The 21,780-nt window shown below is 44.8% G+C and overlaps 3 pseudogenes; 2 read left to right on the top strand and 1 right to left on the bottom strand.

Moving 5' to 3' along the window:
* Positions 1-9,255: 9,255 nt before the first annotated feature.
* Positions 9,256-12,232, bottom strand: LOC129647914 (heterogeneous nuclear ribonucleoprotein A1-like; annotated as a pseudogene).
* A 1,918-nt stretch (positions 12,233-14,150) lies between these two features.
* LOC129647913 (translationally-controlled tumor protein-like) lies at positions 14,151-14,958 on the top strand (annotated as a pseudogene).
* Positions 14,959-20,608: 5,650 nt separating this feature from the next.
* Positions 20,609-20,764, top strand: LOC129647912 (60S ribosomal protein L39-like; annotated as a pseudogene).
* Positions 20,765-21,780: the final 1,016 nt, after the last annotated feature.

Here is a 21,780-nt window from a genome sequence, read left to right as displayed (position 1 = left end):
GAAAGAAATGTCATCTAACTATTGTGGGTTGCAGTCATTGTGGATGTTGATTGACATTTGGGATGTCTATCATTGGAAAAGACCCTGATGCTGGGAAGGATTGAAGGCGGAAGGAGAAGGGGACGACAGAGGATGAGATGGTTGGATGGCATCACCGACTCAATGGACATGCGTTTGAGCAAACTCAAGGAGATAGTGAAGGACAGGAAAGCCTGGGGTGCTGCAGTCCATGGGGAAGAAAAGTCAGACACGACTTAGCCACTGCACAACAACAATGAAACACTTGTTATGTTGGATTGTAGACTAAGGTGATCAAAGTCGTATCTACTGAGACCCCGGATGTTGTCATTTTAAAGGCTGCTATAGGTTTCAAGGTGGTGACTGTCCCATTCTTTGAAACGGAGAAGGAAACTGGAGTTATTGTTGGTTTCATAGCGCAGTTGGGAGATCCACGTGCATCCTGAGGTCTTCCCTGTTGGGTTAGCACTGGAGTTTTCTAGAGACAGCCTTCCTTGTGCCTGGAGATCCACTGGGCCTGCGCGGTCTACACCGGCCTTCCACAGTGCTAACCTGCAGCGTCCCTAGGATCAGCGCCGCCCCAGTCCTGCTGTTTGCAGCGCAGGAAGCGCGGCCCAGCTGAGGTGGTGCTGTGGAGGCTTTGCTCAACCGAGTCCGCGTTTCCTCTCACCACCTGTTCCCTCCCTCCAGCCCCGCTACTCCGCCGACTTCCCCACCCCTTCACCCCTTATCCCCCTACCCCCACCCCATCACCCCTCACTCCCCAACCCCCGTCTTCCTGCCCTCCCCACCTCCCCCTACGGCCTTCCTCCCCGCCCCACCCCGTGACCGCAGAGGGCTCGGGCCGCTTTTTTGAAAGAGCCTGGCCCTTTTAAAAGCAATTTGACGGTCTGTTTTAGGAGGCTGTAATTCCTCTCCTGGAACTTTATCCTAATTCAATCATATAAAGAGACAAAAAATAAAGTAGCAAAAACTTGAAAATGACTTACCTGTCAAAGGTGTTTTGAGTGCTCCCTTTGGGGCAGGTCCCATGTTATACCCACCACACAGATTACCTCATTAAATTCTCGGGGCTTCCCTGGTGGTCCAGGGATTAAGAATCTGCCTTCCAATGCAGGGGACTCAGGTTTGATCCCTGGCCCAGGAACTAAGGTCATTCATGCCATGGGGCAACTGGGCCCACACGCTGCAACAAAGACCCAGCGTAGCCAGAATTTAAACAGCAAAAATTCTAGGTGAGTGTAAAGTCACTCAGTGAGTGAGTGTCCAACTCCTTGTGACCCCATGGTAGCCCACCAGGCTCCTCTGTCCATGGAATTTTTTAGGCAAGAGTACTGGGGTGGGTTGCTATTTCCTTCTCCAGGGGATCTTCCCAACCCTGGTATTGAACCTGGGTCCCCGCATTGCAGGCAGACGCTTTACCACCTGAGCCACCATGGAAGCCCGATGTGATATATACTATTTTACCCCTCATATACCAAATGGGGAAACTGAGGCTGGAAGAAATACTGTGGCTCGTGCAGAGCTCAACAGAGTTAAAGCTAGGGTTCCACCCAGGCCATAGGCCCCCCCAGGAATCACATGCTTTACCAGCTGCTTCTGCCAGGTCTCTGACTTAGTGACCCTTTGCTCCATGGTAGCTTCCTGTTCCCAGACCCAACCCTCAGCACCATGCTGCTATCTTGATCTGATAAGAGGCTTAAGAAATGCTTCTTCAAGGGATGACTTAGCTGAGGGTTAAGGGGCAGGACAGTGGTCATGTATGGATGTGAGAGTTGGACTGTGAAGAAAGCTGAGCGCCAAAGAATTGATGCTTTTGAACTGTGGTGTTGGAGAAGACTCTTGAGAGTCCCTTGGACTGCAAGGAGATCCAACTAGTCCATTCTGAAGGAGATCAGCCCTGGGATTTCTTTGGAAGGAATGATGCTGAAGCTGAAACTCCAGTACTTTGGCCACCTCATGTGAAGAGTTGACTCATTGGAAAAGACTCTGATGCTGGGAGGGATTGGGGGCAGGAGGAGAAGGAGATGACAGAGGATGAGATGGCTGGATGGCATCACTGACTCGATGGACATGAGTCTGAGTGAACTCCGGGAGTTGGTGATGGACAGGGAGGCCTGGTGTGCTGTGATTCATGGGGTCCCAAAGAGTCAGACACGACTGAACGACTGAACTGAACTGAACAATGATACAGCTCCTTTCTTCTCTACAGAGCTGTGTGGAGAAGCGGCTGCCAGTGACACTGTCTGAAGCCTCCACATTATGCTGATGTCTATAGATAGGTCATCTCATTAGAACCTGCCAACTGCAAGTTAGGGCATCCTTAGGCGCTTTGGCAGATATGGACACTGAAGCTCAGAGAGGGGAGGTGACCAGCTCAAGGTCACACAGCAAACAAGTGATAATGGGCCCAGAATCCTAGCCCAGGGTGTCTGATTCTAAGACCCACACTTCCTCCCCAGGCTATCTGTTTGACAGACACTCAGAATATAACCACTGTGGTGGACTCGGGCTTGTGAAATGTTGGGCTGACGCTGGTGGGGCGGATGTTTGGCAGATGGGCCTAGGGAACATGGACCCAGCTCCAGTGACAGATTCAGTACCAGAAGTCAGGCAGTGCCAGGTCTGGGATCCAAGGAGGGGTGAGGAATTTGGTGTGGCCTTGGCAGATGCTTGATTGGTGCAACTAAGGAGAAGGTACTATGCAGAGTCTGAAGCTATGTTCATGTGCAAGTGGAGAACTATGTAGGGAATTGGAGGCAGAATCCCAGTCAAGGACTGGGGCCAATGAGCAAGAGGAGAAGCCCGCGGCACCATGGATTTATGGATCCCCAGCAGCATCTGCCAACTTCATGGCCTTTTCCACATCCACAACTTCCCCCCACCCCCACAGGAGAGAAGGAGTAGGATCAGGGATGAAGACAACTGCTGACTCACCTCAGGGGAATCGCCCTCCTGCTGCTCTCCTCCCCCACCCCCAACCCAGAGGCAGATAGATGCAGAAGACCACCTTATGTTCTGCTGTTGGGAATGTAAATTAGTGCAGCCACTTTAAAGCAGTATGGAGGATCCTCAAAAAATTAAAAATGGACCTGCCATATGGTCCAGCAATTCTACTTCTGGGTATTTACCCAAAGAAAATAAAAACAGTATCCTAAAAAGATGTGTGCACCCCTAGGTTCATTGCAACACTATTTATAATAGCCAAGATATGGAAGCAACCTAAATGTCCATCAGCAGAAGAATAGATAATAAAAGATGTAGTATATATATATGCAATGGAATATTCTGCTAAGTCGCTTCAGTCGTATCGAAGTCTGTATGACCCTATGGACTGTAGCCTGCCAGGCTCCTCTGTCCATGGAATCTCTAGGCAAGAATACTGGAGTTGCCATGCTCTCCTCCAGTGAAATATTACACAGCCATAAAGAAAATGAAATTCTACCATTAACAACACATGGGCAGACCTAGAGGATATTATGCTAAGTGAAATGTCGGAGAAAAACAATTATTGTATGATCTCACTTATACAGTAACAAACACAACAAAACAGGAATAGAGTTGCTGACACAGAGGGCAAGCTGATGGTTGCCAGGAAGGAGTGGGAGGTTGGGCAAAAATAAATGAAAGGAATTAAGAGATGCAAACCTCCAATTATATTAAGAAAATAAATAAGCCACAAGGAAGTAATATGCAGCCTAAGAAACATAGTCAAAATAGTGTAATAATTTTGCATGGTACCAGATGGTTACTGGGCTTGTGGTGACCATTGTGTAGTGGATTTAACTGTTGGATTACTATTTTGCTGACCTGAAGCTAACGTAATACCGTGAAGCAACTATGCATCAATTTTTAAAAAAAGTGTTCGTAGAACCTCCCACCACACTTTCCCATAACTCTGCCTTTGCTGGCCTTGGCGCAGGTGCTGAGCTGGGTGGTCATAGATTAGGAGCCTCAAAAGGTGGAGCTGGGAGGGCTGAGGAAGCCGGCCGAGAGGAAGAAAACCCTCCTGTCATGGACTTATTCACCCTGGAATACCATCACACGAATCAAGAAGCTCTTTCTAGGGACTTTCCCAGCAGTCCAGTGGCTCAGACATGATTTAGCAACTAAACAGCAACATGTAGCTCCCAAAGACCAGGAAAGAGATGGTACCAGCAGAGGACATATAGCAAGGTAAGTTTCCTATCTGTCTACTCATGCTCCCCACACCAGCCCTGCCTCCACCAAGAGCTGCTGTGCCCTGGGTCACTTCCTCCACAGGAAAAAAATCTAGAGTGTATCGGAGATGAAGTCTTCTGGGGGGAGGCACCTCAGGATCACTGAGTCATGCATCTCAGCGCAGAATGAGGTATCGAGATCAGTGGTTCTAAGAATCTTGTAAGAAAGGATCCGGCTCACCTTAGAAAGGAGCCAAATCAAGCTGTGGCCAAGACCATCCACACGAGAAGCACTGTCTCCCATGCTTGGCCCCAGTTGGAGCCTGAGGAAAGCAGAGTAGGAAGGATGAGAAGCTTGCAAATACTGAATACCTACAGTATGCCAAGAGTTGTACTCATCTCATTGAATCCTCACTAAGAACTCGAAGATTCTCAACTTTCCCCGTTTCACATGTGAAAGTGGTATTCGTTCAGATTCTTTGCTCTGGAATCAGCAATCCACTGAAGTGAGTGCTTCCTGAAAGGGGGGTGGGTTGGGGTGAAAAAGCAGTATTAATTTTAAGAATCAGAAACTATGATCTGGAATACATACACGTGGATTAGTACTCTCCAGGTATTATATATTCTTCTATGCACTTTTATTTAATCATTATGGCAACCTCATTAAGTAGGTATTAATATCATTCCCGTTTTACAGATGAGAACCAGGACACAGAGAAGTGAAATGGCTCAGCTAGTAAGTGATAGAGCCAGAATCTGAATCAAGGTTCAGTCTGGAACCAGAGACTACCCCAGCTGCCTAGCCAGCTGTTTTATAGCTGACTAGGCCTGAGAAATAATCTTGAATGAGGGCTTTATTTGTCTCTCCTGCTGTAGACCAGCTGTCTCTGGTGTGAAATGGCCATAGCCAGCTCCTGTGTGCCTGTCTCCTCCATTTAAGAGGCCAATCAGACTAAGACTGAAATTCCAAATTCCTGACAGACTGTGATTGGCCCATTTTAGTTCAAATCCATTCCCTTTGTCCAATCAGCTGAGTTAGGGTTGGAGGAGGGGGACAGGGTCACAAAATATAGAAGCCCCAGCACAGGAAATATGTGAAGATGAGAGGGACAATTACCAGAAAATGGGGAAGTTGCACTGAAAAGCCACCCAGATGGTTTCTGCTAGAGGGAAATAAGGCTCAGGAAGACTGAATAATTTGCCCAATATCACTGGTAGTAAAGGATGAAGCCCAGATACAAACTCGGGTTGGTTTGTCTCCAAATCTAAGTCCTTTACTCCATAGTACACAGCCTCATCACAAAACTAAAAACCTTGGTTAGATGCATAAGGTAAGTTTACAAGGTAATTTTCATTTGGCCAGTATTTGTTAAGCACCTGCTACGCATCAGGAACTGTTCTAGACAATGGAGTTACAGGCGAATAAAACAGATAGAAGTCCCTGTTCTCATGAAACTGATGTTCAAAGTGATACAATTGAATAAGGACAGAGGTCCATCTTGGAGAAAAACATCTTTGGTTGGTGCCCCAGATGGTGTGGAACATGGAAAGAATGTGGACTTTGATGTCTGTCACAGACATTGGCTCCTTTTAGACATTTCCCAGTGGACTGCAAAAATGGCACCAATTCTTCACCTTTCCCAGTACAGTCTTCCCTCAGTATCTGCTGGGGACTGGTTCTAGGACAACCACGACTCTGTACCCCCAATTCAGATACCAAAATCTGCATGGTATTTGCACACAACCTATGCATATCCTCTGCTATACTTTAAATCATCTCTAGATTACTTATCATCTCTAATACATTGTAAATGCTGTTTAAATACTTGTAAATACAATGTAAATGCTATGTAAGTAGTTTTCCTTTTTGGAATTCTTTTTTCAACCATTTTTGATCCATGGTCAGTTGAATCAGTGAATGTGGAACATACAGACATGGAGAGAGAGCCAACTGTATCCACAAACTTTGCCATGAAATGTCACAGTGCTCTCACTCAGATGCTGGTCTTAGTCACGTGTCTTGCTTTGGCCACTAGGATATTAGCAAATGTGATGTAAGGCGGGCCTTAAAAAACACTTGTGTGATAGGCTTTGCCTCCTCTTCTGCCTCTGCCATTACCCAGGAGAACATATCAGAAGTAACCCACTGGGAGAACAGAACCAGAGAGTCTAGTTCTCCCAGACAAGGTCAGACTAAATCAGCCAATAGCCAGGCAATCTCCAGACCTGTAGTGAAAGTGAAAGTGCCTAGACTATACAGTCCGTGGAATTCTCCAGGCCAGAATACTGGAGTGGGTAGCCTTTCCTTTCTCCAGGGGATCTTCCCAACCCAGGGACCGAACCCAGTCTCCTGCATTGCAAGCGGATTCTTTACCAACTGAGCTATCAGGGAAGCCCCCAGACGTGTAAGTCCAACCGAAATCAGTGGAGCTGCCTAGCTGACCACCAGATGTATATGCTTATTGTTGCTTGCTTTGGAAACATGCGATTGTTTGCTATGCACTATCCTTTCAGTAATAGATAACTGATATACCCCTCAACAATGTATTAATTTTCTTTGTGACCTTGATGGAAAAGTAACTCCAAATGACCCATGCCGCTAAAGAAACCATATCCTTCTTTTCACCCTGGAGGATAGGTCCATGATGGAAACTCACCTTGTCAAACACATTCTCCTGAGAATTTGAATTTAGAGACAGTGCAGCCAAGATAAGAGATCTTGTTAGAGGTCATTCATTACGCTGGCGGTGGCAGTACTCAAGTGTCGCTGTGTCTCCCCCCGATCCTACACCCTCCATCTCTCCTTTGGTTCCTGTCTGGCCCCTAACTTACTTCTCCAGCTACCTATAAATCTTTGAGGCTCGACCACATCCCTCCAGTAAATTCTCTTTTGCTGAAAACTGGCAGAGGTGGTGTCTGTTGCTTGCATCCAAAAGGTCTAACTGCTACTCTGCCAGCTAGACCCAAATTCAAGTTCCAGTCCTGTTACTTAAGAGCTGATTGTTGTCCGGACACTGGCTGGGTAGATGACCTCTCAAGAGATCCTTTGACCCTGATGTCACCCAAGAACCACAGGGAAATGAGAGCAGCAGTGTCAGGGATTCTGAGTGGCAACTCCCATTCTTCCATGACAGGGGGCAATTCCCTCCTGTCCATACAGCTAGGCAGCTGGAGTCGGGCTAGGTGACTGACCCATGCTTGCTTCCTGGGATGCTCCCACCTGGTCTTTGAATTTTGGGGGACAGTTGCAAAGACAAGGGAACAACTGGGATAGTCACAGTGGGAACAGTGCCAGGGGCATTGTCCTCACAAGCAAGTTCCTTGGCTCCATTAGCTGCCCACCCTCTTGTTTTTTGGGTCTGGTTCTCCTGCTTTCTTTTCAATCCTGGGATCCATCCAGTGTCCTTCTAATAAATTTCAATCCAGAGTGAGTGTAGGTACATGCACCCAAAAACTCTGGTGTAGTAAGAACAATGCCCATTTTACAGAAGAGGAAATGAAATTGGATTGGAATTTATTTACTGACCAAGACTCTAACAGACTGGACTTTGAGCTCTTTGAGGGCAGAGACTCTGTCTGATTCACCTCTGTGTCACTGCCCTCCTGAAGAGAGTCTGGCAATGAGCAGAAAATGGGAAGGAAGAAAGGAAAGGAAGGAGAAAAACAGTAGGGAGGAAACCCAAATATAAAAGGAAGAAAAAGGGAAAGCAGAACTTCCCACCACCACCCCGCCACCCCTGTGAGTTCAGGCCAGCTGTCAGCCTTTTTCAGATTCATTTCCAAAGACTTCAGGAAGCAGATGAAGTTTCTAGAACTGCACACCCAAAATGGCACAATCCCAACCCTTCCCCCACCTGAAAGGACAGCAGAGTGAAAAGAAGAAAGGACAGGTTTGGGAGTCAGATTTGGAATTTATCCACCTGCTGGCTATATGACTTTGGAACAAAGCTTAGTGTCCTGATCCAAGGATGAGCATATGTGTCTGCGATTTTAAGGGATAAGAACTGCCTCCAGAGCAAGGGGCTGGGATTTCATGGTGAACAGACACAGAGACCTTGCTCCCCTGGAGCTTACAGACTGGTAGTGGCTGTGTGGAGGAGAACAAGAATTAATCAAATGAATAGACAAGTAAATGGAAAATTAGAATTGTGTTAGCATTACCTAGGTGAAATACACAGTCTATCAGGGAAATCAATGACAGTTTACAATGGGAGAATTTGATCTAGTCCAAGAGATTGAAAAGGGTCCAGGGAAATATGAAAGATGAATTAGAGGTCTAGCAGACTACACTGAATATGCCATGGTTAAATGATGAGAAAGAATATGGCAAATTTGAGGGGGGAAAAAGAAGTAAAAGACCAAAAGACTCTTTTTGTTAAAAAAAAAAAACTTTTTATTTTATATTGGAGTTTAGCCAATTAACAATACTGTGAAAATTTCAGGTGTGCAGCAAAGGGCCTTAGCCGGACACATATATGTATCCACCCTCTGCTAACTTCCCTCTCATCCAGGCTGCCGCATAACATTAAGCAGAGTTCTGTGTGCCATACAGGAGGACCCTGCTGGTTATCCATTTTAAATGTAGCCATATTTACAGGTCAATCCCAAACTTCCTAACTATCCCTTGCCCCATCCATCCTCCGCTTCCAGCAGCCATAAGTTCATTCTCCAAGTCTGTGAGTCTGTTTCTGTTTTGTAAATAAGTTCATTTGTATCATTTCTTTTTAGATTCCACATATAAGGGTTGTCATACAATATTTCTCCTTCTCTGACTTACTTCACTCCGTATGACAATCTCTAGGTCTATCCATGTTGCTGCAAATGGTATTATTTCATTCCTTTTAATGGCTGAGTAATATCTCATGAAAATACGTGTATATGTACCACATCTTCTTTATCCATTCCTCTGCTGATGGACATTTAGGTTGCTTCCATGTCTTGGCTATTGGAAAGTGCTTCAATGAACACTGGGGTGCAAGTATCCTTCTGGACCATATTTTCCTCCAGATATATGCCCAGGAGTGGGATTGCAGGGTCAGATGGTAGCTCTAGTTTTAGTTTTTTAAGGAAACTTCATACTGTTCTCATACTGGCTATACTAATTTACATTCCCACCAACAGTGTAGGAGGGTTCCCTTCTCTCCACACCCTCTCAGGCATTTATTGTTTGTAGATTTTAAAATGCTGGCTATTTTGACTGGTGTGAGGTGACATCTCCGTTTAGTTTTAATTTACATTTCTCTAGTAATTAGCAATGTTGAACGTCTTTTCATGTGCCTCTTAGCCATCTGTATGTCTTCTTTGAAGAAATGTCTATTTAGATATTCTGCCCATTTTTTGATGGGATTGTTTGTTTTGATGCTATTAAGCCTTGTGACCTGTTTGTAAATTTTGGAGACTAATCCCTTGTCAGTCACATTATTTGCAAATATTTTCTCCCAATCTGTGCATTGAGAGACCAATAGACCAATAGACTCTTAAAAAAAAAGACATTTATTCAGCATCATGATCAGACTATTACATTTAGCAATCAACAGCATGGGTACAAAAAAAAAATCTACATTAAAACCCTTTGTTGGAATGCTTTACACTTTCCACAGAACAGAAACTAAAATAACCTGTTACACAATTAGTCACAAGTACAGTCCTCGAGTTTTCTGCCCATACACGTGAGTATTGTCTAAAACATGTCTTCCTTGTAGCAGCTAGGCCCTGCCGCCACTGCGCTTGGCTGAGTTCACAAATCTGCTATAACCTGTAGCTTCCCTGCCACTTCTCTGGCTCTCCTCTCTGGCTTTGTTTCCCGGCAGTAAATAAAACCTTCTGCCGCTACCATAGTTACTGCTGCTGCTGAAACCACCATAGCCACCTTGGTTTCATGGTTTGGCAAAGTATCGGCCTCCACCACCATCGGGGCCAGAACTTCTGCCTCCAAAGTTTCCACCTTTCATAGGTACAAAATTTGAAGATCGATTGTTGTAATTGCCAAAATCACTGTAGCTTCCACCACCTCCAAAATTGCTTCCATCATTACCAAATCCGTTATAACCACCCCCACTTGCCACCATATCTGCCACCACCACGGCTGCCACCAGAGCCACCTCAACCACTGAAGTTTCCTCCATGACCAAAGCTCTCATTCCCCCTGAAACCACCTCCACAACCACCACCAAGGTTTCCAGAACCACTTCAACCTCTCTGGCTGGATGAAGCACTAGCCACCTCTTGCTTAGACAGGGCTTTTCTCACTTCACAGTTGTGGCCATTCACAGTGTGGTGTTTCTGAATGACAGTCTTTTCTACAGAGTCATGGTCATCAAAGGTTACAAAAGCAAAGCCTCTCTTTTTGCCACTGCTTCGGTCAGTCATGATTTCAATCACTTCAATTTTCCCAGGCTTTTTTCCCATTATTTTAAAAATAATCTCTCAGGTGACGTTCTTCAGTGTCTTCTTTAATGCCACCAGCAAAAATCTTTTTCACAGTTAAGTGGGCACCAGGTCTTTGAGAACCTTCTCTTGAGACACCCCGCTTTGGTTCCACAACTCTTCGGTCCACCTTGTGTGGCCTTGCATTCATGGCCGCATCCACCTCCTCCACTGTGGCATGTGTGACAAACCCGAAGCCTCTGGAGTGCTTGGTGTTTGGATCCATCATTACCACACAATGGGGAATGTGAGCATTCCCCATTGCTCAAAATGGCTCCTCAGACTCTCATCAGTTGTTTCAAAGCTCAGTCCTCCAATGAAGAGCTTCCACAGCTGTTCCAGCTCTTTGGGAGACTGTGACTTAGACATGATGGCAGTGGAGAGGGGGAAGACGTCAACGATGCTTTCTCAGCGGCATCCATAGATGCAGAAAACCCAATAGACTCTTGAAGGGAGGCAAGATGAGAGAAACAGACAGGGAGCAGACCCTGTAAACCCTGAGATACCATGGGAAGGATTTTGATCCCTCTCCTAAGGGCAATGGAAAGCCAGTGAAGTGTTCTGAGTGGGTGAGTTAAATGATCAGATTTGCATTTTGGAAAAAACCCTGACAATGGTGTGGAAAACAAACTGGAGGTGGATCCTAATGGACCCAGAGACTAGTTTAGGTTGCCAATGCAGAAGTCCAGACAAGAGCTTAGACCAAAGTGGTGGCTTGGAGTGAAAGGTGAGTAGACAGAGAAATTGATGTTTTTAAGATCAAGAAGGTGAAATTGAAAAAGCTCAATCAAACTTCAAAGGGTTTTGAAATGGGTATTATCCCCATTCAGTGTGGAGGATTTTTTTGTTTTGTTTTTTGTGTATTGTTTGTTTTTGTTTGGTTTTAATGATTATTGTTACTACAAATAAAATTCAATCAAATAATTTAAAAAATAAAAAAGAGGACTTCCCTGGTGGTCCAGTGACTAAAATCTGCACTCCCAATGCAGAGGGCCTGAGTTCGATCCCTGGTCAAGGAACTAGATCCCACATGCTGGAACTGAGAGTAAAATTGTCGCAACTAAAAAATCCCACAAGCTGAAGTGCAGATCTGACAAGACCTTGCAGTCAAAGAAATAGATAACATGTATTAAAGAAAATGAAAAGACTCAATTAAGGATTGGATTGGGAGGAGGAATTAAGGATGATTGTCTAAGTTTCTGACTCCCATAACTGGAGGGTTGGTGGTTCCAGTTACTGACTTAGGGCTGGATTTGGCAAGGTTTTAGACATCTTGAATTTGGTGGGCCATTGAGACAGCCCAGTGGAGGTGTTAAATGGACATTTAGATATACTGGTCTGGACTCAGAGATATTTGAGCTGGAGATGTGAATATGTAACCATAGTTGGTAATCATGCCCTGAACTCAGTGAGCTTGCCTGGGGAGAGAATATACAGCAAGGATAGAAGAGGTCTAGAGCTGAAAGCTGAGAAACCCAATATTCAAAGTCAGGTAAAAGAGGATAGATCTACAAAAGATAGAAAAGAGTAGTCAGAGAGGTGGCAGGCAAAGGAGATAATAGACACTTGTTACCTTTACCATCCAGGATCCACTAGGTGATAGGCAGAATAATGTCTACCTCTCACCCTGTTCCTCTGGCCCAAAGATGTCCACGTTCTAATCCCTGGACTCTGTGAATATGTTATCTTACATGGTAAAAGGAACTTTGCAGATATTTAAGTCAAGGATTTTTAAATGGGGAAGTTACCCTAGATTATCCAGATGGCTCCAGTGAAATCACAGGGTCCTTATGTAAGGGCGGAAGGAGGGTCAGAGTCAGAGAAGGAAATGTAACCACAGAACCAGAAGTGGGAGTGATATGACCATGAGCCAAGGAAAGTAGGGAGTCTCCAGGAGCTAGAAAAAGGAAGGGAAGGGATTCACCCCAGAACCTCCTGAAGGAACACAACTCTGCCAACACCTTGATCTCAGCCTCGAAGTCTCAGTTCAGACTTCTGACCTCCAGAACTATAACAGAATAATTTGTGTTGTTTGAAGCCACTGTGTTTGCAGTTTCCTGTTACTGCTATAACAAGCCATCACATGTTACATGTCCCCTCTTCTTCTGACAACAGTACCCCAGTTTTTCTCTGGTGGATAGCAGCCCCACTCTAAGCCTACCTACTCCAAGGAAGCTATCTCTAAGCTGAGGCTCCAGTGGTGGAGTAGGAGACCTTGCCTAAGCCAGTCTTTCACCCATTCCAAGCCTCCCCAAGCCACATTCATCGATCAAGATTGTGCATATGATCTCCGCCAGCTCCATCAGAGCAAATCTCAGACTTCATGCTAGGGTTGCTGGGGAAAGAGCCTCACTTCTCTTTGCTGAATGTGAATGAGGAAGAACATAGCCCTGGGAGTCATTGGGCAGCCATCCCTCAGCCAGGGGAGAGAGACTATCTGAGAACATAGTCTATATGGGATAGTACAGCTGAGAGATAGAAAAAAAGAAAAAAGAGTAACCAGGTCCGTCTTGTCAAAGCCATGGTTTTTCCAGTAGTCATGTATGGATATGAGAGTTGGACCATAAAGAAAGCTGAGCACCGAAGAATCGATGCTTTTGAACTGTGGTGTTGGAGGAGACTCTTGAGAGTTCCTTGGACTGCAAGGAGATCAAACAGTTAATCCTCGAGGAAATCAGTCCTGAATATTCATTGGAAGGACTGATGCTGAAGCTGAAGCTCCAATACTTTGGCCACCCGATGTGAAGAACTGACTCATTGGAAAAGACCCTGGTGCTTGGAAAGATTGAAGGCACAAGGAGAAAGGGACAACAGAGGACGAGATGGTTGGATGACATCACCAACTCGATGGACATGAGTTTGAGCAAGCTCTGGGAGTTGGTGATGGACAAGGAAGCCTGGTGTGCTGCAGTCCATGGGCTCACAAAGAGTCAGACACAACTGAGCAACTGAACTGAACTGAATTGAACCAGGTCCTAACACAGGGCTGTTATTTATCTGGTATTCATTGGAATGGCTGATTATTGTTGAAATATTTCTGTTGGGAAGTAAATGTTTCCCAGAACCCCCTGGGGACAGGAATCATTCCCCCACTTTCTCCTAGTCACCTTTCTGGAACCCCTGAACTTCCCTATGATCCAGTAACTAAAGAGTTAATGCTTGGTCCAGCAGGAGACTTCCAGGACACCTCCTCTGACATCTGTTCAATGACAACACAATGCCAATTGTTAAGTATTTTAAATCTCGCTGTTTGAATCCCTCTATTCAACTGGGTAAAAACATGTAATCCTGGGCTCTTCTTTTGATGTTGTTGAAGCCAGTAGAAGTCAAAGTTTCTGTCACTTGATAATCAAAAGAGATACCACACTTTTATCCTCCTATCCCCCCCTCCCCAAGCACATCCTTGCTAACTTCAAAACCTATCAGTTCTTGGGACTTGCCTGGTGGTCCAGTGGTTAAGAATCTACCTGCCAACACACAGTGCTTACTCTGAGCTCCAGGCTCCTAGGAAGCTAGCACCAAAGTCATGTCCCTCCAGTTGCCATCATGATCATCTGCCAGGACCACATCAGCCCTCATGAGATGTTCTCCAACATCTACAAGATCTGGGAGGTTGCAGAGGGCTGTGTTTGGAGGTGAAGGGGAAGGTGATCAACAGGACAAAAGTAACACTGATGAATCACTCATTGGTGGAAATGCTTTCACTGAAGGCTTGGAAGGCTAAGGTACTGAAAGTAAAGTAATCACTCATGTCGCTATTGTCATGAACCATCACTTGCAGGAAACCACCTTTATGAAAGAAGCCTACAAGAAGTACATCAAAGATGACATGAAGTCAATCAAAGAGTCGGACACGACTGAGCGACTGAACTGAACTGACTGAATCAAAGGGAAACTTGAAGAACAGAGACCAGAAAGAGTAAAACATTTTATATGACAGGAGCTGCAGAGCAAATCAAGTACATCCTTGCTGACTTCAAAACCTATCAGTTCTTGGGACTTGCCTGTGGTCCAGTGGTTAAGAATCCACCTGCCAATGCAAGGGTCATGGGTTCAATCCCTGCTCCAGGAAGATCCCACATGCCACAACTACTCAGTAGGAGCTCAAGACCCTGCAAACTGCAACTACCAAAGCCAGAGCACTTACAGCCCGTGCTCAGCAACAAGAGAAGCCACTGCAGCGAACACCCAGCACATCACATAAGTAAATAAATACATTTTTAAAAATTGTCCATTTTTTTATCAGCGAAAACATGAATCCAGATGGCATGGTTTCTCTGTTGAACTACCATGAGGATGGTGTGACCCCCCCATATATGATTTTAAGGATGGCTTACAAGTGGGAAAATGTTAACAAACTTGGCAGTGACTTTGGAACCATCACCTGTTGTCATAACTGACCAGCTGCTGCTTTTCATCCACAAAACACTGGGACTGATGTCATCTTGAGCTCTTCATTTATTTTGATGCTGATTTGTTTGAAGTGGAGGCATTGTTTTTGAGGGGAAAAAATACGTCATGTAGTTTGTCTAGAACAAAACACATATAAACTCAAAAGGGAGAGAGAGAGACCCCACACACACCAGGGAAATGTGAGGTCGCAGAAGCCGGGGATGAGAGTTTTAAGAAGAAAGGAATGCTTAACAAAGTCAAATGCTGAGAAGTCAAGTGGGAACCCTGACACCACGTAAATATGTAAACCATCTGAGCCCAAGGCAAGTGCTCCACATGAGATGGTCCCTCTCCCCTCGTGTCTCCCGCAGCTCCATTCAACAGTATTCATACAGGTTAGATTTAGCTGCGTGTAACAGAAAATCCAAAATAACAGAAGCTTAAACAAGAGACAATTGTGTTTCTCTATCAAATAAAAGTGGTCCAGAGGTAGGCAGAAAAGGGCAGGAATAGTACGCCACCAATATCACGAACCCAGGCTCTTCGTATCATTCTGTTCTGCCATCATGGCAAAGAGCTCCATTTTCAAGGTCACGTAAAGGCCAAATACAGCTGTTGGAGCATCAGATTCCAGGCAAGAAGAGAAAGGAGGGAAAAGCAAAAGAGGCTCACTTGACTGAGTCAACCCCTTGAAGTAACATCTCCAGAAGTTCTTTCAACTCTTCCACTGACACCTCATTGGCTGAAACCTAGTCAGAAGGCTGGTTCTAAAGAGTTCTAATAAAGAATCAAAATTTCAAAAAAGAAAGAAGGCTGGCTGCCTGTAGCAGTAAGGAAATGTAGTCTTTTTTTTTTTTTTTTCTTTTTTTACTACTTTTTTTTTTTTCAAGATTTATTTATTTATTTTTGACTGTGCTGGGTCTTCACTGCTGCTCTCTGGCTTTCTCTAGTTGCAGCGAGTGGGGGCTACTCTCTATAGTTTCAGCACCGGGCTTCTCATCGCAGTGGCTTCAGAGCATGGGCTGTAGGCATGAGAGCTGCAGTGAAAGTGAAAGTCGCTCAGTCGTGTCTGACTCTTTGTGACCCCATGGACTATACAGTCCATGGAATTATCTAGGCCAGAACACTGGAGTGGGTAGCCTTTCCCTTCTCCAGGGGATCTTCTCGACCCAGGGATCGAACTGGGGTCTCCTGCATTGCAGCTGGATTCTTTACCAACTGAACCACCAGGGAAGCCTGAGAACTTCAGTAGTTGCAGCATATGGTCTCAGCAGTTGTGCCACATGGGCTTAGTTGCCAGGTAACACGTGGGAATCCTCCCAGATCAGGGATCGTACCTGTGTCTCCTGCATTGGCAGGTGGATTGCCAACCACTGGACCACCAAGGAAGCCCTGGAAATGTAATCTCTGAGCTGGATGCATCGTTACTTCAGATAAAATAGGGGTTCTTCTGTTTTGGACTACGAAGAGAATAGATGTTAGGTAACTGGCAATATCAGTGCTCACATATAATTGTTTATATAATTGTTCTTGACAGATTGCCAAATGGTATTGTCTCCATTGTAACCCCCTTGCCATCTAACACATCTATGCAATAGTTTTCATCATCTCCATTTTTACAGTTGGAGAAACTGAAGTTCAGACTTGGGCAATCAGTTACTTAAGGCCAAACCACTAGTGATGACAACTGGGAGACAAATCCAGATCTAACTCCAAGGCCAGAGTTCTTCCCCATGCCTCATCTTGCCTTTCTCAACAATTTTTGGCCGCTACTGTAGTTAAAATTCAGTTGTTGTAAAACATCCATGATATTGCAGGCCATGGGATCAAGTATAAACAGTGAAACAATGGGATGTTAGGACTGACATATATACACTTGTGCATGCATGCTGAGTTGTGTCTAACTTCAGCCATGTCTGATTCTTTGCAACCCTATGGACTAAAGCCTGTCAGGCTCCTCTCTCTGTGGAATTCTCTAGGCAAGAATACTGGAGTGGGTCACCATGCCCTCCTCCAGGGGATCTTCCTGACCCAGGGATTGAACCTGGGTCTTCTGTACTACAGGCATATTCTGCTGAGCCACTGGGGAAGCCCTGCCATATACACACTGCTGTGTGTAAAACAGATAGCTAGTGGGAACCTGTAGTATAGCACAGGGAGCTCAGATCGGTGCTCTGTGATGACCTAGATGGATGGGATGAGAGTGGGCGGGAGGAAAGTTCAAGAGGAAAGGAATATATGTGTACATATAGCTGTTTCACTTTATAGTACAGCAGAAACTAACACAGGGCAGAAAGAGAAGAGAACGTCAGAGGATGAGATGGTTGGATGACACCACGGGTGCAATGGACATGAACTTGGGCAAACTTAGGGAGATGGTGAGGGATGTTGGAGGCCTGGTGTGCTGCACTCCATAGGGTCGCAAAGAGTTGGACATGACTGGGCAACTGAACAACAAAAACAGATTAGCAACAAGGACCTACTGTATAGCACAAGGAAGTATATTGATTATCTTATAATAACCTATAATGGAAAAGAATATATATATATATATATATGGAGAAGGCAATGGCAATCCACTCTAGTACTCTTGCCTGGAGAATCCCAGGGATGGGGGAGCCTGGTGGGCTGCCGTCTATGGGGTCACAGAGTCGGACATGACTGAAGTGACTTAGCTTAGCTTATGAATCACTTTGCTGTATACCTGAAACTAATACAACATTGTAAATCAACCAGACTTCAATTTTTAAAAATGTATTAAAAAAAGAAACAATGGGGACTTCTCTAGTGGTGCAGTGGATAAGAATCAACCTGCCGGTGCAGGAGATATGTGTTCAAGCCCTGGTGCGGGAAGATTCCACATGCTGCAGAGCAACTAAGTCCATGCACCACAACTACTGAAACCTGTGCGCGCTAGGGCCCAAAAGCCACAACTAATGAGCCCCTGTGGCTCAACTACTGAAGCCCACGCACCATCGAGCCCACGTGCCACGACTGCTGCAGCCCACGCACCTAGAGCCAGCATTCTGCCACAGGAGAAGCCACGGTGATGAGAAGCCCATGAACCGTAACTAGAGAGTAGCCCCCGCAGCAACGAAGACCCAGCACAGCCAAAAATAAAGAGACAATGAACTACCAAAGCAGTTATCATCTCCTCCATTACTAGTCTCCCCCCACGCTCCTTAGTGCCCACTGGGTACATAATAAGTGTGTACCCCACGGGCACTGTAAGTTACTGCCCTCTGTGGACAACCCTACGGAGAAGGCAATGGCACCCCACTCCAGTACTCTTGCCTGGAAAATCCCATGGACGGAGGAGCCTGGAAGGCTGCAGTCCATGGGGGTCACTGAGGGTCGGACACGACTGAGCGACTTCCCTTTCACTTCTCACTTTCATGCGTTGGAGAAGGAAATGGCAACCCACTCCAGTGTTCTTGCCTGGAGAATCTCAGGGACGGCGGCAGTCTGGGGCAGCATTGGTGCCAACTGAGGGGGTGAGGTAAGGTATCAGCTGTTAATCTGAGGAGAGACAGGCCTCTTGTCATCCAGGAGCAAGCAATGAAGCATCCTAAGTGTCAAATTGTTCTCTTCCTAGGAGACAGAAAAGAACCGACGTTTACTATAGCCATTTTACAAATAAGGAAACTGAGGCTGGGGAGGCTAAGTGATTCACCTAAGTGATTACACAGCCAGTGACAGAGCTGAGATTCAAAAGATTTGTAGCATTTGCTGATTTCTGTGCTGTAAATACCCAGTCAAGCTAGCAGTGTGACGTCTCTGAACACAGAGCTGGGAAGAGATGCTCCCGGTGGGCTCTCATAAACCGGATGACCAGGTTTTAGCTCTGAAAAGCAAGCATAACACGCCACTGCATTTTTAACACGTCTGCCATTTTGCTACAGTGTGAGGGCAGAGACTTCTTTTGTTGCTCCCACCGCACATGGCAGAGGGCTACCGAAAGGCAGTCACTAAAAGTTGGGAATGAAAGAAGGACACTCATTCTCTTTTCACGAGGCCACATTGCCTCAGATAGTCACATGTTGCAAGAATATCACGTGTATAGAATCTTAGTGACTCAGCCCTTTCACACAGAGTAACTCAAGCAGAGTTAGTTGAATCCACAGCAGGCAACCCCACCTTGAACATGATGAGCACACCGTGAGAAATGCTCCTTTGAAAGTCTGAATTTCTCTCATTTCACCCCACTTCTTCCTACCCAATCCTCCCATTTTCCCAAGTGGTATGTGTGTGTATGTGTTCACATAAAATGTACTATCATAGCCATTTTTAAGTGTATAGTTTAGTGGCATTAAGTGTATTTCCACTGTTGTTCAATAATCACCACCATCCATCTCTAAAACTTTTTTATCTTCCCAGACTGAACCTCCATAGTCATCAAATGATCACTCCCCATGCCCCTCTCCCCCAACCCTGATAACCACCATTCTACTTTCTACAAATTTACTGCCCTAGGCACCTTATACAAGTGGAATCAAACAGTATTCATATTTTTGTGACTGGCTTATTTCACTTATTGTAATGTCCTCGAGGTTCATTCATACTGTAGCATGTAACATACTTTTTAAGGCTGAATAATATCCTCTGGTTTTGTATACACCTGCATTTTGTTTATCCATTCATCTCTCGATGGACACTTTGGTTGCTTCCATGTTTGGCTATTCTGAATAATGCTGCTATGAACTTTGGTATTAAAGTTCCTGCTTTCAGTTCCTTTGGGTAAATAACCCAGAATTGGAATTACAAGGTCATAGGGTAATTCTGTGTTTAAGTTTTTGAGGAACTTCATGCTGTTTTCCATAGCAACTGTGCTATTTTACATTCCAACCAGCAATGCACAAGGATTCCATTTTTCCACAGCCTTGCCAACTCTTGTTATCTTCTGTTTTCATGTCATCTTGGTTTAGATATGCATTTCCCTGACAATTAGTGATGCTGAGCATTTTTTTCATATGCATGTTGGCCATCTGTATATCTCCTTTGGAGAAATGTCTATTCAAGTCCTTTACCCATCTCCTAAATGACTTGTTAGTTTTTTATTGTTGAGCTGTAGAAGCTCTTTATATATACTGCATATCACTCCCTCATCAGATATGTGATTTGAAAATATTTTCTCCCATTCAATGGGTTGCCTTTTATTTTTTTAAGACAAACCCTGTGAAAAGAGTCATTTTCATTTTTTAAAAATATTTATTTATTTGGCTGCACCAGGTCTCAGTTGCAGCACTCAGGATCTTCGATCGTCCTTGTGGCACGTGGGTTCTTTTATTCATACTTACGGCATGCAGGATCTGTTAGTTGTGGCATTTGAACTCTTAATTGCATGTGGAACCAGGGATCAAACCAGGGCCCCCTGCGTTAGGAGCACAGAGTCTCAACCACTGGACCACCAGGCAATTCTCATGGGCTGCCTTTTAACTCTGTTGACAGTGTCCTTTAATGCCTCATCCTTTCTTTTAAGGAACTGATTCATCATTTCCTTCCAAAGGCCAAAACCCCTGACTCATGTATGTGGCAGTTCTTCTTAAAAACCTCTCCGAGCTCCTCTTTTCTCTTCTCTGCCATCCTGTGTACCATTGAATTTGCTCTTCACCATGTCTTCTCACAAGACTTTCAGGATTAAGCGATTCCTGGCCAGAAAACAAAAGCAGAATCATCCCATTCCTCAATGGATTTGAATGAAAACTGGTAATAATACCAAGTACAACTCCAAGAGAAGACACAGGAGAGGAACCAAGCTGGGTCTATAAGAAGCCTCACATATGAAGTGGCACACGTTTATGCTGTGTTAAGGTCACTTGCATGTTAACTAACCAAATCACGGTATTGAGCATATCACAACTGTCTGAACAGCTTATGGGACAGACAGGATGCTTGGCTCCTCATGGTTCATGTTTCCTCACTAGCGGTCTATGCGGTTCAATAACAAATATGTGAAAACTTTTGTTGGACCAAAAAAAAACCATCTCTGAATGTATTTTAGAATGACCCGGGAATCTATATAAAAAGAAAGTCAGACTAATCACACTCTGTTCTTCTTGTTAAAAAACAAAATTTAACTAAGTAGATTTAAAGATCTTATTAGTTTTATTCAATAATTCATGAGTCAGGCAACGTCCCATCTAACGGGCAAAAAGGAGCAGTACAAAATGAAAGATTTTTACTGGTCAAAGGGAGGACAAGGAAGTTTTACTAACAAAAAACTGACTGGTAGTGGCAAGTTCATCTTCCTTTAGGAGCCAGGGAAGGCAGGGGTATATGAGGCTGATGACCTCGCTAATTAGGTGATTTCAGATGGACTGGTTTAAGATTCCATTACTGGGAGATGCTAAAACTGCAATCAAGTTAGGTATTAGGTCTTGGTTTGGTGACTTGGGGTTTAGCATAAGTGACTCCATTTTGGCCCTTGTTTTTAATACTCTTTTCCACAGTTTCACAGTTCTAAGGAAAATTCATATGAATATGCAATATGAACTTCATGAAAAGGAGCCAGGGAGAAGGGGTTGTGGGCTAGAGTGGAAAAGGAGGCTGTGGAGAACGACACACTCTATCAGGGCAGGACATAGCCTTTACTAAGTATTTATTTTGTGCCAAGCACTGTTCTAAGCAGCTTTAAATCCTCAAAATCACACTATTACATTCACAGTAAAATTATTCCCATCTTCAGATGAAGAAACAGAGGCAGAAATTGAACCCTGGCCATGTGGACCCCACAAGGATTTCCCTTGTGGCTCAGCTGGTAAAGAATCCACCTGCAATGCAGAAG

This window comes from Bubalus kerabau, chromosome 3 (assembly GCF_029407905.1).
Source record: "Bubalus kerabau isolate K-KA32 ecotype Philippines breed swamp buffalo chromosome 3, PCC_UOA_SB_1v2, whole genome shotgun sequence".
NCBI classification, from domain to species: Eukaryota; Metazoa; Chordata; class Mammalia; order Artiodactyla; family Bovidae; genus Bubalus; species Bubalus kerabau.
The sequence above is the reverse complement of the archived record's forward strand: the minus strand, read 5'-3'. Positions and strand labels throughout refer to the sequence as shown.